The sequence below is a fragment of the Nerophis ophidion genome, linkage group LG10 (assembly GCF_033978795.1).
Source record: "Nerophis ophidion isolate RoL-2023_Sa linkage group LG10, RoL_Noph_v1.0, whole genome shotgun sequence".
NCBI lineage: Eukaryota > Metazoa > Chordata > Actinopteri > Syngnathiformes > Syngnathidae > Nerophis > Nerophis ophidion.
The window spans coordinates 11,087,333-11,106,394 of NC_084620.1; the positions used below are offsets into that span (position 1 = coordinate 11,087,333).

At 36.3% G+C, this 19,062-nt stretch overlaps 1 protein-coding gene across 17 annotated transcripts in view; it reads left to right on the top strand.

Moving 5' to 3' along the window:
* Positions 1 to 7,858: 7,858 nt before the first annotated feature.
* Positions 7,859 to 19,062, top strand: part of LOC133560140 (ELKS/Rab6-interacting/CAST family member 1-like) — a 203,892-nt gene continuing 192,688 nt past the window's right edge. For 5 of the 17 annotated variants that reach the window (XR_009808393.1, XM_061912313.1, XM_061912320.1 and 2 more), the window contains exon 1: positions 7,863 to 8,105. The gene's annotated coding sequence lies outside the window, so the exon portion shown is untranslated. Of the gene's footprint in view, positions 8,106 to 19,062 lie in introns of all 17 variants that reach the window. The other 12 variants (XR_009808391.1, XM_061912314.1, XM_061912319.1 and 9 more) reach the window with 5 other exon arrangements.

Below are 19,062 nucleotides of genomic sequence, written 5' to 3' on the forward strand. Positions count from 1 at the left end.
TCCAAATCATGTTATTGATTATAATACGAAAGGAGAACAGCTGATGACTAATGCCAGGTAGATTGTTTTAATATACCATTGATTTAAAGACCTACTGAAACCCACAACTACCCACCACGCAGTCTGATAGTTTATATATCAATGATGAAATATTAACATTGAAACACGTGCCAATACTGTACGGCCTTTTTTTAGTTTACTAAATTACAATTTTAAATTTCCCGGGAGTTTCGTCTTCGGGTTTTTAGGAAGTATGAGCGCTGCGCACACACACAGCTAAAAGTCGTCTGCTTTAACGGCATAATTACACAGTATTTTGGAGATCTGTGTTGCTGAATCTTTTGCAATGTGTTCAATTAATATTGGAGGAGTCACAATAGAAAGATGGAGTTGGGAAGCTTTAGCCTTTAGCCACACAAACACACGGTGATTCCTTGTTTAAAATTCCTGGATGTGAAACTTTCCTATGGATCAGAGCGCGGTCAAGCCAACATGGATCCCTACCAAATGTCAACAAGCAGGTTTCGGTGAGAAAATTGTGGTTAAAAAGTCAGTTCTTACCGGAGAAAAGCTTAGCTTGTGCCGTCCATGAAGCTGCCGTCGACTCCCCTGAGACACTGCGAGTCAAGACACCCGTGGAGACACTCTTCCGACTATCAGGTACTATTTACCTCACTAAAACACTAGCAACACAATAGAAAGATAAGGGATTTCCCAGAATAAACCTAGTAAATGTGTCTAAAAACAATGCAATTGCGTTTTTTTGTTTTTTTTCTAGTCCGTCGCTATCAATATCCTCAAACACGAATCTTTCATCTTCGCTCAAATTAATGGGGAAATTGTCGTTTTCTCGGTCCGAATAGCACTTTTTGTTGGAGGCTCCCATTAAAAACAATGTGAATATGTGAGGAGCCATCGACATGTGACGTCATCGTCTGCGACTTCCGGTAGAGGCAGGGCTTTTGTCCAGGCACCGAAAGTTGCGAACTTTATCGTGGATGTTCTCTACTAAATCCTTTCAGCAAAAATATGGCAATATCGCAAAATGATCAAGTATGACACATAGAATGGACCTGCTATCCCCGTTTAAATAAGAATATCTCATTTCAGTAGGCCTTTAAAATGATAATTATTTAATCATATCTACACGGGTGTGGGTTATTTTTTTAAGTCTAATGCTGACACAGGATATTCTTATATTTAATGTTGTCATGGAGAGAAAGGAGCAAACTGACAGGTAACAAAAGAGTAAATTTGATATTTTACAAGAGTTCACAAAAAAGTGGAAAATGGTAATGCTATGATAAAGACCTTAAATTAAATGCTGACACAGTATGTAATGCTGTCTGTTGTGAATACATTAACGCCGTGCAGGAACATCACACACTTGAGGCAGGGAGCAAAAGTGAAGGAGGGAAAGAGCAAACTGACAGGTGAAAAAAAAAATAGTACTTATTTTACAAAAGGTCACAAAAAATTGGAAAATAGGAAATATGTGATGAAAACTTGAACATATCCTTTTTTTTAAGTTAAATGCTGATATCATGGGAATTATTAGGCATATTTTAAGGGGGCAAAAGTTTTTATTATTATAAGCCCCCCCCCCTAAAATATTTATAAGTGTGAATTTTTAATGAATTTCTTATTTACAAAAAATTGCCGACAAATTCAATATGAATATGCAGGAATGTGAGTTCAAATCAATAGTAATATAACCTGTGATTATTCACTATGATCATAAATCGTTTGGTTTCTCTTTAAAGGCCTACTGAAATGAGATATTCTTATTTAAACGGGGATAGCAGGTCCATTCTATGTGTCATACTTGATCATTTCGCGATATTGCCGTATTTTTGCTGAAAGGATTTAGTAGAGAACATCGACGATAAAGTTTGCAACTTTTGGTCGCTAACAGAAAAGCCCTGACTTTACCGGAATTATGTGCGCGTGACGTCACAAGTTGCAGGGCTCCACACATATTCACATTGTTTATAATGGGAGCCACCAGCAGTAAGAACAATTCGGAACGAGAAAGCGACAATTTCCCCATTAATTTGAGCAAGGATGAAAGATCCGTGAATTAGGATATTGATAGTGAAGGACTAGAAGAAGAAAAAAAAGCGACTGCTCCGGGCGGCGGCAGTGTGAGCGTTTCAAATGTAATTAGACACATTTACAAGGATAATTCTGGAAGATCCCTTATCTGCTTATTGTTTTTATAGTGTTTTAGTGAGATTTTAAAGATTGTAAAGACATAGCTCGAGGTCGGATGTCTCAGAGAAAAGCCGAGGACCCAAGCTCACAGCTGCCTTTTTTGACAGCTGCTGCAGGATGACGAATAAACTAATGATGTCTCCGGTAAGATATATATATATCACAATTACCCCATCCAAAAACATGCTGGTTGACGTAGAGAAAACATGTTCGCTTGACCGCTATGCTTCACAACAAACAAAGAAACACCGGCTGCAATCTACCGCTTTCCACCAACAGCATTGTTCTTTTTAGTCTCCATTATTAAATGAACAAATTGCAAAAGATTCAGCAAAACAGATGTCTAAAATACTGTGTAAGTATGCGATTAAAGCAGACAACATTTCGCCGCTAGTGGTGCAGCGCTAATATTTCCTGACAGTCCGTGACGTCACGCGTACGCATCATCATTCCGCGACGTTTTCAATAAGAAACTTGCGGGAAATTTAAAATTGTAATTCAGTAAACTAAAAAGGCCGTATTGGCATGTGTTGCAATGTTAATATTTCATCATTGATGTATAAACTATCAGACTGCGTGGTCGGTAGTAGTGGGTTTCAGTAGACCTTTAAGGCAGTGGTCCCCAACCTTTTTGTATCCGCGGACCGGTCAACGCTTAATAATTTTATCTATTTTTTTCTTTGTCATGAAAAAGGGACGTTTTCGTCATGAAAAAGGGTGGTTTTTGTGGTTGGTGCACTAATTGTAAGTGTATATTGTGTTTTTTATGTTGATTTAATAAAAAATAAATATTTTATTCATTTATTTTTTTTAATAAAAATGAATAAAAAATTCCGGGCCGCCACCTGTTGACCAAGTATGCTTTGATTAACACTCATTCTACTACCTCTCTCTTTGGCTCTGCCCCTACCTCACGAATGTTGCTGCATGCACACATCTTCACAAATTGTTTTGTTTTTAACCCCTCTCAACCCTGGACATACATTAAAATTCACACAATCTTGACACCAAATGCCAGACATTTGAGGCATTTAAGAAACCCCGCCCGGACACCCCGGACAGTCCCACAAAAGAGGACATATGGTCAGTCTACGTCAGTGGTTCTCAACCTTTTTTCAGTGATGTACCACCTGTAAATATATTTTTAATTCAAGTACCCCCTAATCAGAGCAGAGCATTTTTGGTTGAAAAAAAGAGATAACGAAGTAAAATACAGCACTACGTCATCAGTTTCTGTTTTATTAAATTGTATAACAGTGCAAAATATTGCTTATTTGTAGTGGTCTTTCTTGAATTATTTGGAAAAAATCATAAAAATAACTAAAAACTGTTGAAAAATAAACAAGTGATTCAATTATAAATAAAGATTTCTACACAAAAGTAATCATCAACTTAAAGTGCCCTCTTTGGGGATTGTAATAGAGATCCACTTAATTCTAAACATTTCTTCACAAAAAAAGAAATCTTTAACATCAATATTTATGGAACATGTCCACAAAAAATCTAGCTGATAACACTGAATATTGCATTGTTGTATTTCCTTTCACATTTTATGAACTTACATTCATATTTTGTTCAAGTATTATTCAATAAATATATTTCTAAAGGATTTTTTAATTGTTGCTATTTTTCGAATATTTTTGAAAAATCTCAGGTACCCTTGGCATACCTTCAAGAACCCCCAGGGGTACGCGTAACCCCATTTGAGAACCACTGGTCTATGTGAATGGTAGGCAACATTCAAAAATAGTTCCCCTTTAAGTATTACTTTACGCAACACGCTATCACAGTCATCAAACCTCTTTTTGAAACAAGTTGTATACTTAGAAATGGTAAAACAAAAAAAAGGTTTAAACTGAACTCACAGGCTGCTCTGATGTCTTTCACGGACTGTATTTGGCCCACAGGCCGCCTGTTTACGTACCCTGGTCACATGGCGACATTAATAGTGTTTCATACCATTGTTAGATAATAATGGTGCTTGTACAAACATTACATTAACGTCTACACTGAATGGTGCTATGGGAACCCATTGCTAAGAGAAAATGTCACAAAAAACAAAGATAACCCCACAAAATTGACAATGCTATAGCTAGACCAGGGGTCACCAACGCGGTGCCCGCAGGCACCAGGTCGCCCGTAAAGACCATATGAGTAGCCCGCTGGCCTGTTCTAAAAATAGCTCAAATAGCAGCACTTGCCAGTGAGCTGCCTCTATTTTTTAAATTGTATTTATTTACTAGCGAGCTGGTCTCGCTTTGCTCAACATTTTTAATTCTAGGAGAGACAAAATTCAAATAGAATTTGAAAATCCAAGAAAATATTTTAAATACTTGTCTTCACTTGTTTAAATAAATTCATTTGTTTTTTAACTTTGCTTCTTATAACTTTCAGAGACAATTTTAGAGAAAAAAATACAACCTTAAAAATGATTTTAGGATTTTTAAACTCATATACCTTTTCACCTTTTAAATTTCTTCCTCTTCTTTCCTGAAAATTTAAATCAATGTTTGAGTATTTTTTTTTTTTTGTAAAGAATAATAAATACGATGAGTTGACGACTTGTCCAGGGTGTACCCCGCCTTCCGCCCGATTGTAGCTGAGATAGGCGCCAGCGCCCCCCCGCGACCCCAAGAGGGAATAAGCGGTAGAAAATGGATGGATGGATAATAAATATTTGTGAAATAATTCCTGAAACTCATTATGATTAAAATAAAAATAAAAATATTCTGGCAAATGTAGAAAATCTTTAGAATCAAATTTAAATCTTATTTCAAAGTCTTTTGAATTTCTTTTGAAATATTTGTTCCGGAAAATCTAGAAGAAATAATGATTTGTCATTGTTAGAAATATAGCTTGGTCCAATTTGTTATATATTCTAACAAAATGCAGATTGGATTTTACCTATTTAAAACATGTCATCAACATTTTAAAATTATTCTTAATCAGGAAAAATTACTAATGATGTTCCATAAATTATTTTTTAAATCTTTTCAAAAAGATTCAAATTAGCTAGTTTTTCTCTTCTTTTTTTTGGTTGAATTTTGAATTTTAAAGAGTCGAAATTGAAGATAAAACTATGATTCAAAATTTAATTTTAATTTTTTTTCGGTTTTCTCCACTTTTAAACCGTTCAATTAAGTGTTTTTTTCATCATTTATTCTATATAAAAAACTTTCCGTGAAAGGAAAAAAAATGTACGACGGAATGACAGACAGAAATACCCATTTTTTATATATACCGTATTTCCTTGAATTGCTGCAGGGCATATATTATGCGCCTGCCTTGAATTACTGCCGGGTCAAACTCGCTTCGCAAAAAAATTAGCGCATGCTTAGTATTACCGCCTGGTCAAACTCGTGACGTCAAGAGTGACACTTACCCGTCATCATTTTCAAAATGGAGAAGGCTGATTTCAATACCGGTAATATGAAATCGCATAAAGGGAAGAAGATTAAGAGCTATTCAGTAGGATTTAAGGTCCAAGCTTACATCACACTTAATTTTTTACTGCATACCTTTGGTAATTGCCGGAGTGAGAAGAGGTTTTAAAATAATTAGCGCATGCTTACTTTTACCGCATGCCTTTGGTAAGCGCAGGAGTGAGAAGAGGTTTTAAAATAATTAGCGCATGCTTACTTTTACCGCATGCCTTTGGTGAGCGCAGGAGTGAGAAAAGGTTTTAAAATGATTAGTGCATGTTTACTTTTACCGCATGCCTTTGGTGAGCGCAGGAGTGAGAAAAGGTTTAAAATTAATTAGCGCCCCGGCGGCACTTCTTTTTTTCGTTAGAATTTTGAATTTTAAAGAGTCGAAATTGAAGACAAACTATGTTTCAAAATTTAATTTTCTTTTTTTTCCCCGTTTTCTCTTCTTTTAAACCGTTCAATTAAGTGTTTTTTTTAAATCATTTATTCTTTATAAAAAACTTTCCGTGAAAGGAAAAAAAATGTACGATACAATGACAAAGAGGAATACCCCTTTTTTTTTTTTTTTTTTTTACATATACATAGATTTATATAAAAGGTAAATTGAGCCAATTGGCTATTTCTGGCAAAATTTTTTAAGTGTGTATCAAACTGGTAGCCGTTTGCATTAATCAGTACCCAAGAAGTAGCTCTTGGATTCAAAAAGGTTGGTGACCCCTGAGCTAGACCAGTGGTTCTCAAATGGGGGTACGCGTACCCCTGGGCGTACTTGAAAGTATGCCAAGGGGTACGTGAGATTTTTTTTAAATATTCTAAAAATAGCAACAATTTAAAAAATCCTTTATGAATATATTTATTGAATAATACTTCAACAAAATATGAATGTAATTTCATAAACTGTAAAAAAAAATACAACAATGCAATACTCAGTGTTGACAGCTAGATTTTTTTTGTGGACATGTTCCATAAATATTGATGTTAAAGATTTCTTTTTTTGTGAAGAAATATTTAGAATTAAGTTCATGAATCCAGATGGATCTCTATTACAATCCCCAAAGAGGGCACTTTAAGTTGATGATTACTTCTATGTGTAGGATTCCATTCATCCATACATTTTCTACAGCTTATTCCCTTTGGGGTCACGGGGGGCGCTGATGACTATCTCAGCTACAATCGGGCGGAAGGCGGTGTACATCCTGGACAAATCTCCACCTCATCGCAGGGCCAAATGTGTAGAAATCTTTATTTATAATTGAATCACTTGTTTGTTTTTCAACAAGTTTTTAGTTATATTTATATCTTTTTTTCCAAATAGTTAAAGAAAGACCACGACAAATGAGCAACATTTTGCACTGTTATACAATTTAATGAATCAGAAACTGTTAATAATGTATAGACAAAAGTGCATATTATATATACTATTATATATATATAGTATTTATATGGTGTGTATATATATGATGGATATGTGTGTATTTTGGGTATATGCATGTGTGTATATATGTGCTTATGTGTGTATATGTATGTATTGTATGTATGTATATGTATATATATATATTATATATAAATTTGTATATATGTGTGTGTATATATGTGTGTATGTGTATATATATTTGTGTGTGCATATGTATAAATGTAAGTGTGTGTGAATTTAAATGTATTATATATATATATATATATATAGATAATCTATAGCATCTACGCAGCAACCACTGAATTGAATTATATTATATATATTATTGTATTATATATTGTATATATATATATATATTATATATGTATGGGACCTAATACGTTTACTTCTTCCCACTCCCTTTTGAGCCAATCTTGACATCTACAAAAGATTAGTCACATGTAATGTTTACAATGTAGGTGTAAATATAATGTGTATATATATATTTCTTTTGTATTTTATGTCATTATTTTGTTTTGTTTGCATGGCTCAAATTAAACCATTCATTCATTCATTCATTCAAAAACTGATGACATGGTGTTGTATTTTACTTCTTTATCTCTTTTTTTTCAACCAAAAATGCTTTGCTCCGATTAGTGGGTACTTGAAATAAAAAAATGTTCACAGGGGGTACATCACATCACTGAAAAAAGGTTGAGAACCACTGAGCTAGTTAGCTTTTCAGCTCAGCTGTGGGGGGGAGCGGGGGGAGGGATGGACGCTATGAGGGAGCGTGGCTACGTCTCGGGGACGCGCTCGTGCGTCCTGACGTCATCAGCGCGACCGCGCACCGGGGAAGCCGCCTGTGGAAGAGCTGGCAGACTTGGTGGGGGCGGCGAGAAGCGTCCAGGAAAGACTCATCCAGGCGGGGATAGCGAGCGGAAAAGACAGCGAAAAACGGTCTGACAACGTCGGCGAAATCTTTCAGGTCCTTTTAAGCCGCTTGGAGCGCCTTCTGGACCGTTGTGCTCGTCAAATCGGAGCGTATTTGACAAGCGTTTCAAGGCACGGTGAGTAGTGGAAGTTAGCTGTCAGAGCTTGAGCATGGATGTTGTTGTCATGTTCAACAGCTATGGTTGTGTGTCGCTATCGTGTTACATCTACTGACTGCTGTGTGTCTGTTACCTACCTACCTACGTGTGTGTGTGCTCCGGAACATCAGCAATAACATAATTAAAATTTGATGGCCACACATCTTTCAGCTTTAGCCGCCTTGCAGGGGGACTTTAGTTTGGAATGGACTTCCAGCATTTTTGCACAAATCAAAGATCGCTTGCACATTCCAACAATCATAACAATAACAATCAGGACACATTGTGTAGTACAGGGGTCACCAACCTTTTTGAAACCGAGAGCTACTTCTTGGGTACTGATTAATGCGAAGGGCTACCAGTTAGATACACGCTTAAATACATTTCCAGAAATAGCCAATTTGCTCAATTTACCTTTAATAAATAAATCGATATATATATATATATATATATATATATATATATATATATATATATATATATATATGTATATATATATATATATATATATATGTATGTATATATATATATATATATATATATGTAGGTGTGGGAAAAATCACAAGACTACTTCATCTCTACAGAACTGTTTCATGAGGGGTTCCCTCAATCATCAGGGGATTGAGGGAACCCCTCATGAAACAGTTCTGTAGAGATGAAGTAGTCTTGCGATTTTTCCCACACCTACATATTGCGCTCTACCACGGTATCGAGCACTATTCTCTGGATAATCCAATCAAGACATATATATATATATATATATATATATATATATATATATATATATATATATATATATCCATCCATCCATTTTCTACCGTTTATTCCCTTTCGGGGTCGCGGGGGGCGCTGGCGCCTATCTCAGCTACAATCGGGCGGAAGGCGGGGTACACCCTGGACAAGTCGCCACCTCATCGCAGGGCCAGCACAGATAGACAGACAACATTCACACTCACATTCACACACTAGGGCCAATTTTAGTGTTGCCAATCAACCTATCCCCAGGTGCATGTCTTTGGAAGTGGGAGGAAGCCGGAGTACCCGGAGGGAACCCACGCATTCACGGGGAGAACATGCAAACTCCACACAGAAAGATCCCGAGCCTGGATTTGAACCCAGGACTGCAGGACCTTCGTATTGTGAGGCAGACGCACTAACCCCTCTGCCCCTGTGAAGCCCAATATATATATAAATGATAAATGATAAATGGGTTGTACTTGTATAGTGCTTTTCTACCTTCAAGGTACTCAAAGCGCTTTGACACTACTTCCACATTTACCCATTCACACACACATTCACACACTGATGGAGGGAGCTGCCATGCAAGTCGCCAACCAGCACCCATCAGGAGCAAGGGTGAAGTGTCTTGCTCAGGACACAACGGACGTGACGAGGTTGGTACTAGGTGGGATTTGAACCAGGGCCCCTCGGGTTGCGCACGGCCACTCTCCCACTGCGCCACGCCGTCCCTAATATATATATATATATATATATATATATATATATATATATATATATATATATATATATATATATATATATATATATATATATATATATATATATATATACATATAAGGGTATTTCTGTCTGTCATTCCATCGTACATTTTTTTTCCTTTTACGTAAGGTTTTTTGTAGAAAAAGAATGATGAAAAAACACTTAATTTAACGGTTTAAAGAGGAGAAAACACGAAAAAGAAAATTACATTTTGAAACATAGTTTATCTTCAATTTCAACTCTTTAAAATTCAAAATTCAACCGAAAATATGAAGACAAAAAGTAGCTAATGCGAATCTTTCTGAAAAAATTAAAAAGAATAATTTATGGAACATCATTAGTAATTTTTCCTGATTAAGATTAATTTTTGAATTTTGATGACATGTTTTAAATAGGTTAAATCCAATCTGCACTTTCTTATAGTATGTAACAAATTGGACCAAGTTATATTTCTAACAAAGACAAATCATTATTTCTTCTAGATTTTCCAGAACAAAAATTTTAAGAGAAATTCAAAAGACTCTGAAATAAGATTTAAATTTGATTCTACAGATTTTCTAAATTTGCCAGAATATTTTTTTTAAATTTTTAATCATAATAAGTTTGAAGAAATATTTCACTAATATACTTCATCGAAAAAACACAAGCTAAAATGAATAATTAAATTAAAATGTGTTATTCTTTACAATAAAAAATAAAAATACTTGAACATTGATTTAAATTGTCAGGAAAGAAGAGGAAGGAATTTAAAAGGTAAAAATTTATATGTGTTTAAAAATCCAAAAATAATTTTTAAGGTTGTATTTTTTCTCTAAAATTGTCTTTCTGAAAGTTATAAGAAGCAAAGTAAAAAAATAAATTAATTTATTTAAACAAGTGAAGACCAAGTCTTTAAAATTTTTTCTTGGATTTTCAAATTCTATTTGAGTTTTGTCTCTGTTAGAATTAAAAATGTTGAGCAAAGCGAGACCAGCTTGCGAGTAAATAAATTTAATTTAAAAAATAGAGGCAGCTCACTGGTAAGTGCTGCTATTTGAGCTATTTTTAGAACAGGCCAGCGGGCTACTCTTCTGGTCCTTGCAGGCTACCTGATGCCCGCAGGCACCGTGCTGGTGAGCCCTGGTGTAGTTCATCTCCTAATATGTGCTCTTGGGCATAAAGCAAGAGCATATATATCAGGGGTCGGCAACCTTTACCACTCAAAGAGCCATTTTGACCCGTTTCACAAAATAAAGAAAATAATGGGAGCCACCTTGAAATTTATGATGAAATAACACTGTACACAGAGTTTTTTTTTTTGCTTTGTGCTATGTATAAACCAGGGGTCTCAGACACGCGGCCCGCAATTAAATATGAAGATTTGATATTAGTGCGGCCAGTGAGTTTTACATGAAAGCCCCAGATTAGCATCACGCATACAATTCCTAACGATTTTTCCGGGAGGCTCGCGGGTTACAGAATGACTATTCCCTCGGACGTCTGCTGAGTAAAACTCAATCAACAAATATAAGGGCGTGCTACGATGGCACTGTCTTTAATGCCCTACACATCTTGTACTAACAGCTTACCAGTCAGGTTACGTGTTGTATGTGGCTTTTGCAGACGCACATATGTGATTGCAAGGCATTCTTGTTCAACAGCCATACAGGTCACGCTGAGGGTGCCAGTTTAAAGAACTTTAACACTATTACAAATATGTGCCACACTGTGAACTCACACCAAGCAAGAATAACAAACACATTTCGGGAAAACATCCGCACTGTAACACAACATAAACACAACATAACAAATACCCAGAATCCCATGCAACCCTGACTCTTCCAGGCTACATTATACACCCCGCTACCACCACCCCCAACCTTCTCCCCTCCTGCGTCGGTTGAGGTGGGCGGGGTGGGGGGAATGCGTGGTTTGGTGCTAGCGGGTTTTATGATGTAGAGGGAAGAGTCAGGGTTGCATGGAATTCTGGGTATTTGTTATGTTGTGTTTATGTTGTGTTACAGTACGGATGTTTTCCCGAAATGTGTTTTTCATTCTTGTTTGGTGTGGGTTCACAGTGTGGCTCATATTAGTAAGAGTGTTATGGTTGTTTATATAACAACCCTAAGTGTAACCTGTATGGCTGTTGAACAACTATGCCTTGCAATCGCCTAAAGATGGTGATAGCGATTTTACACAATACAGGACCATCCGGCCCGCACATAATGTTGTGTAACAGCGGGCACGATTACATATATAAGAAGATGTTATGAGTAATGCCATCATGGCCCGCCCTCAATGTTGCTGTCCGAGTGAGAATCGCAGAATGCATTTCTCAGACAATTTTAGGGAAAGGCACTGAGGTCAGAAATCTCCCGGCAAATTCGGGACGTCGGCAAGTTAACAACTGAGCCACACCCGAGTGATCAAAGAGCCGCGGTTTGCCGACCCCTGGCCTATATGATAGGAGCACTAAGCTGTTTTGAGGAATCTGCTGCAGAAAACATTTATCAAAGATCTTCTATGTGACAGGAGTGCTTTGCTGCTACAATGCTAGTTAGAGATCCTCTGAATGACAGGACTGAGCTGCTGTTTTTAGGACTATGGTGCAAAAACAGTATTCAAGGATCCTCTATATCAGTGGTTCTCAACCATTTTTTTCAGTGATGTGCCCCCTGTGAACATTTTTTTAACTTTTAAAAAATTTTAAACGCATTTTTGGTTGTAAAACATAGATAAAGACGTAAAATACAGCACTATGTCATCAGTTTCTGATTTATTAAATTGTATAACAGTTCAAAATATTGCTAATTTGTGGTGGTCTTTCTTAAACTATTTGGAAAAAAAGATATAAAAATAACTAAAAACTTGTTGGAAAATAAACAAGTGATTCAATTATAAATAAAGATTTTTACACATAGAAGTAATCATCAACTTAAAGTGCCCTCTTTGGGGATTGTAATAGAGATCCATATGGATTCATGAACTTAATTCTAAACATTTCTTCACAAAAAAAGAAATCTTTAACATCATTATTTATGGAAAATGCCTACAAAAAATCTAGCTGTCAACACTGAATATTGCATTGTTGCATTTCTTTTCATAGTTTATGAATTTACATTCATATTTTGTTGAAGTATTATTAAATAAATACATTTATAAAGGATTTTTGCCATTTTTGGAATATTTTTGAAAAATCTCACATACCTCTTGGCATACCTTCAAATACCCCCAGGGGTACACGTGCCCCCATTTGAGAACCACTCCTCTATATGATAGGAGTGTCCGGCTGTTTTGAAAAATATGCTGCGAAAAATAGTATGAAAAGATCCCGGCTGTTTTTGAGAATCTGCTGCAAAAATGCGAGTGAGAGATCCTCTAAAAGACAGGACCGTGCTGTAGTTTTTTTAGGAATATTCTTCAAAAATAGTATACACAGATGCTATATGACAATAGATCACTGCTGTTTCTTTTTAATCTGCTACAAAAAAATGGTAGTCCATCATTAACAATGCGATAGGACTACGCTGTTTTTAAGGATTCTGGTTCAAAAATGCTAGTCAAAGTTCCTTCATATAATGAAGTGAAGTTAATTATATTTATATAGCGCTTTTCTCTAATAATTTAAAGCAGTTTTACATAGTGAAACTCAAATTACATTTAAATCAGTGTGGGTGGCACTGGGAGCAGGTGGGTGAAGTGTCTTGCCCAAGTACACAACGGCACTAATGGCGGAGGCGGGGATCAAACCTGGAACCCTCAAGTTGTTGGCAAGGCCGCTCTTCCAATCGAGCCACGCCACCCCACATGATGGAAACGCTCTGCTGTTTTTATGAATCTGCTGCAAAAACAGTAGTCAAAGATCCTCTATATAACAGAAGTTATGTGCTTCAGAGATCATGGGAATAACTGCGCTGCTTTTTTTCGGAATCTGATGCAAAAATCGTGTTTAAAGATCCTATATATGATAGGAGTGTTCTGCTGTTTTGAAAAATCTGCCGCAAAAATGGCAGTCAAAATTGCCTATATGGCAGGAGTGTTCTGCTATTTTTAGGAAGTGGATACAAAAAGGCTTGTCAGAAATCCTCTGAATGACAGTACCACGCTGCTGCTTTTCGGAATGTGCTGCAAAATAGTATTCAGAAATCCTATAAGTAATAGGAATGTTTGGCTGATTTAAAGAATCTGCTTCAAAAGTATAATTTTCAATTATTTTCTTTATGACAACAGCACAGTGCTGTTTTTGAGAATCTGCTGCAAAAATGCTTCTCAGATATCCTTTGAATGACGGGATCCGCTGCTGTTTTTAGGAATCTGCTTCCAAAATAGTATTCAGATATTTTCTATATGACAGGAGAGCACCGCTTTTTTTTGGAGTCTGCTGCAAAAAATGGTAGTCAAAGATCTTCCATATGTCAGGTGTGATCTATGCAAAATGCTAGTCTCCATATGACAGAAGTGCACTGCTGTTTTTAGAAATCTGTTTCAGAAAGAGTATTCAAAGATTCATTATATGACAGCAGCGCTCTACTTTTTTTGAGAATCTGCTACGAAAAAATGCCTGTCAGAGATCCCCTGAATGACAGGAATGTGCTGCTGTTTTTAGAAATCTGCTTCAAAAATAGTTTACACAGATGTTCTATATGACAGGACTACGCTATTTTTTTAGGAATCGGTTGCAAAAATTGTTAGTCAAAAATCTTCCATATGACGCTTTCTACTGTTTTTGAGAATTTTATACAAAAATGCTCGTCAGAGATCCCATGAAAGACAGGAATGTGCTGCTTGAAAAAAAGAGTATTCAACAATGTTTTATTAGACAAGAGAGCACTGCTGTTTTTAGTTGTTGTAATTTGCTGAAAAACAGTAGCCAAAGATCCTCTATATAACAGCAGTGCAAACTGTTTTTTAGAAATCTGTTTAAAAATAGTATTCAAAGATCCTCTCTTATGACAGGTGAGTAATGCTGTTTTGGGGAATCTGCTAAAAAAACAGGGATCAAAGATTCTCCCGAACAACATTTTTAGGTATATGCTTTAAAAATAGCATTTAAAGATTTTCTATATGACAGTAGTTCTCTGCTGTAAAAATGCTAGTCAGAGATCCTCCATGTGACAGGAGTGCACTGCTGTTTTAAATGATCTGTTGCAAAACTGGTGTTCTAAGATCCTCTATAGCAGTGGTTCTCAAATGGGGGTACGCGTACCCCTGGGGGTACTTGAAGGTATGCCAAGGGGGACGTGAATTTTTTTTAAAAAATACTCTAAAAATAGCAACAATTCAAAAATCCTTTATAAATATATTTATTGAATAATGCTTCAACAAAATATGAATGTAAGTTCATAAACTGTGAAAAGAAATGCAACAATGCAATATTCAGTGTTGACAGCTAGATTTTTTGTGGATATGTTCCATAAATATTGATGTTAAAGATTTATTTTTTTCTGAAGAAATGTTTAGAATTAAGTTCATGAATCCAGATGGATCTCTATTACAATCCCCAAAGAGGGCTCTTTAAGTTGATGATTACTTCTATGTGTAGAAATGTTTATTCGTAATTGAATCACTTGTTTATTTTTCAACAAGTTTTTAGTTATTTTTATATATTTTTTTCCAAATAGTTCAAGAAAGACCACGACAAATAAGCAATATTTTTGCTCTGTTATACAATTTCATAAATCAGAAACTGATGACATAGTGCTGTATTTTACTTCTTTATCTCTTTTTTTCAACCAAAAATGCTTTGCTCTAAATAGGGCAGGCATGTCCAAAGTACGGCCCAAGGGCCATTTGTGGCCCCCAAACTAATTGTTAATGGCCCCCGTCCCATTCTAAAAAATACTATAATAAAAAGTTTAAACATAAAAGAGTGTAATAAAAGAATAAACAGTGACATGTAACAAGAAAAAGTTGCAGTGTTGACACTAATAATGCCAAAAATTGCCATGCGGATTGTTATTGACCTGCTGAAGGCTCTAATTACTTCACTGGAACAATTTCACTTTCAAATATTTTGGGGGGATAATATTGCATATTTTGTGCGAAACAAAGTTTTCTTTCACAAAAAGGGCATCAAACAAACAAAAAAGTATGAAAAAAATTATAAAATCTTATAATTAAGAGATCTACAGGCCTAAACGTTAAAAGTAAAAAAATATAAATATACATTTGGCTTATTTTCAACACTTATTCTTTTTTTATTGTTATGAATTATTGACCTATTTAGGGTTTCAATTACTTCATGTCAAATATTCCACTTTGAAATGTTTTGGGGGAAAATGTTGCATAGTTTGTGTGTTTGCCATATAAATAAGGATTTTTGACATAAAGGCCATAAACATAAAAAACAAAATTTAATCTTTTTTATAACGACAGACAGACTTGAAGTTGATCTCGGGATTCAAGCGTTAATTGAAAAAAATAATAATTTATGACTTATTTCTAACATTTTAATGAGACCCTTCCGGAGACCGGGGACCAAACTTGAGGAAAGTCATAAAGGTAAAAAAACAACAACTATTGTATTGCTTTTAAAAAAGAAAAATATCAAAATGGCCCCCGCATTATTTGATTTTTCAGTCCGCGGCCGTCAGTTGAAAAAGTTTGGACACCCCTGGATTAGGGGGTACTTGAATTAAAAAAATGTTCACAGGGGGTACATCATTGAAAAAAGGTTGAGAACCACTGGCCTATATGACACCGGTGCACTGCTGTTTTTAGGTCACCTTTATAACAAGAGTGCAATTGCTACAAAAGGCGAATGAGTCAAAGATCCTTCATATGAGAGAAGCTCACTGCTGTTGTTAGGGACATACATATGCTAGAAGGGGAGGTTAGTTTGTTACACAAGCCTCTACTGTGTTGTTATTTGGTACATTTTTTGAAGTCACTTATTCAGATTGTTCATTGATTTTACTCCACATATTAACGTTATGTAGGCAGTAATAGATCATCAAATTTTTCTCATGTTTTGTTGAAAAGTATTGTTTTCCATAATCTGTAAAGCTTGTTATTGTTTGCCTTATATTTGCAGTTTAAAGGCCTACTGAAATGAGATTTTCTTATTTAAACGGGGATAGCAGGTCCATTCTATGTGTCATACTTGATCATTTCGCGATATTGCCATATTTTTGCTGAAAGGATTTAGTAGAGAAGATCCACGATGAAGTTCGCAACTGGAGAAAAACCCTGCCTCTACCGGAAGTCGCAGATGATGACGTCACATGTTGATGGCTTCTCACATATTCACATTTATTTTGATGGGAGCCCCCAACCAAAACAGCTATTCGGACGGAGAAAACGACGATTTCCCCATTAATTTCAGGGAGGATGAAAGATTCGTGATTGAGGATATTGATAGCGACGGACTAGAAAAAAGAAAAAAAACGCAATTGCATTGGGACGGATTCTGATATTTTTAGACACATTTACTAGGTTTATTCTGGGAAATCCCTTATCTTTCTATTGTGTTGCTAGTGTTTTAGTGAGTTAAATAGTACCTGATAGTCGGAAGAGCGTCTCCACGGGTGTCTTGACTCGCAGTGTCTCAGGGGAGTCGACGGCAGCTTCATGGACGGCACAAGCTCAGCTTTTCTGCCGTAAGAACTGACTTTTTAACCACAATTTTCTCACCGAAACCTGCTTGTTGACATTTGGTAGGGATCCATGTTGGCTTGACCGCGCTCTGATCCATAGGAAAGTTTCACATCCAGGAATTTTAAACAAGGAATCACCGTGTGTTTGTGTGGTTAAAGGCTAAAGCTTCCCAACTCCATCTTTCTACTGTGACTTCTCCAATATTAATTGAACAAATTGCAAAAGATTCAGCAACACAGATCTCCAAAATACTGTGTAATTATGCCGTTAAAGCAGACGACTTTTAGCTGTGTGTGTGCGCAGCACTCATACTTCCTAACAGCCCGTGACGTCAAGCGTACACGTCATCATTACGCGACGTTTTCAAGAAAAAACTCTCGGCAAATTTAAAATTGAAATTTATCCATCCATCCATTTCCTACCGCTTATTCCCTTTTGGAGTCGCGGGGGGCGCTGGCGCCTATCTCAGCTACAATCGGGCGGAAGGCGGGGTACACCCTGCAATTTAGTAAACTAAAAAGGCCGTATTGGCATGTGTTGCAATGTTAATATTTCATCATTGATATATAAACTATCAGACTGCGTGGTCGGTAGTAGTGGGTTTCAGTAGGCCTTTAAGGAACAAAGGCTTAGTGTATTCTCTTAGCTAACTTTATGTGAATAAAGTTTATATCCTAATATCAGCTCCCTGTTTGACACTTTGGTCTTCTTGTATTGGTAAAGTCTGAAGTGATTTATCGAACATGTTTGGGCTGAAAACCAAGCCAGCATATCTGCAGCACGAGTACAAAGCCAAAGCAGCACAAACACGACACTTGTCTGTGCAGATAATAAACACATTTGCAACGCAAATGGAGTGTGAATGTGATAGCACGTGTTGATGCAGGCGGGGAGGAGGTGGATTCTGCTGCCGTGTTGTGCAACGCTCAGTGGGAGAGGAAAAGAGAGCGAAAGAGGAAAGGGTACTGTGATTTCCTCCCACTGCTCCATGTCTTTGTCCTGCATACATGGAGTCCAAGCCAAGCAATGTGCTTCCTACTACAGATTACAGCCAACACTGTTGACACACTTCAATCGTTCTATTGGAGAAGGGAGGGTTTGAGGTTTTATACATCTCACAATTATTTACTGGACCATTCATCCATCTATCTGCAGTGTCTGTCTTGTCTGTCTGTCTTCTATCCATATATCATCCTTCCACCATCCATCCATCCATTCATCTCTCCCTCCCCAGGGTGTCTTCTACATAAAATGGTTTTTGGCACACCACCACAGCAAGAGATATGCCGCCACGCTTTCATAATAACTTTTATTTTATATGTATTTCCTGTTAAGTAGTGCATTTATTGTTCAAGTCTGTTTAAACTACCCTAATTCTTCTGCCATTACTACCGACAATTACGTCTAATTTACGCTGTGTGTGTTTTCACACTTCCGTTTGGACTCACTGTGTGGAATGTGCAATGCTTGTACTCCCGTGCGCATGTGTGGCTTTTTTCTGCGGGTACTCCAGTTTACATATTTTAGGCTTACTTAAAATATCAATCATTCAATCAACTTGTGCAATGGATGCCTAGGGCAGTGGTTCTCAACCTTTTTTCAGTGATGTACCCCCTCTGAACATTTTTTTAATTCAAGTACCCACTAATCAGAGCAACGCATTTCTGGTTGAAAAAAAGATGAAGAAGTAAAATACAGCACTATGTCTATAATCAGTTTGTGATTTATTAAATTGTACAACAGGGCAAAATATTGCTCATTTGTAGTGGTCTTTCATTAACTATTTGGAAAAAAGACATAAAAATAACTAAAAAGTTGTTGAAAAATAAACAAGTGATTCAACTATAAAGAAATATTTCTA